This window comes from Photinus pyralis, unplaced genomic scaffold, assembly GCF_008802855.1.
Source record: "Photinus pyralis isolate 1611_PpyrPB1 unplaced genomic scaffold, Ppyr1.3 Ppyr1.4_LG4, whole genome shotgun sequence".
Lineage (NCBI taxonomy): Eukaryota > Metazoa > Arthropoda > Insecta > Coleoptera > Lampyridae > Photinus > Photinus pyralis.
In genome coordinates this window covers 47,950,222-47,950,496 of record NW_022170511.1, presented here as the reverse complement: position 1 = coordinate 47,950,496, position 275 = coordinate 47,950,222, and positions in this window count along the sequence as shown.

The window sequence follows — 275 nt, the reverse complement described above, 5'->3', positions numbered from 1 at the left end:
TTTACTTTTCTATTATGCAGGTTTTATTTGAAACACCTTAAATTGTTCGAATGCCAATAAATCACTCCCAAAATTCTCGTTGCCTACCATTAATTTAACTATCGATGTGGCCGCTTCGTTATCTAACGTTTCAAAGTTTTATTTATCATTAGTTAACCTAATCAAACTTGTAATCGGCTCCATTGCTTAGAGCGTAATGCGAAGTGTATTTGACTAAATGAAATTGGCTCCACGATATTTCATTTCCTTGACTTTTATAATCTTGCCACAAAATT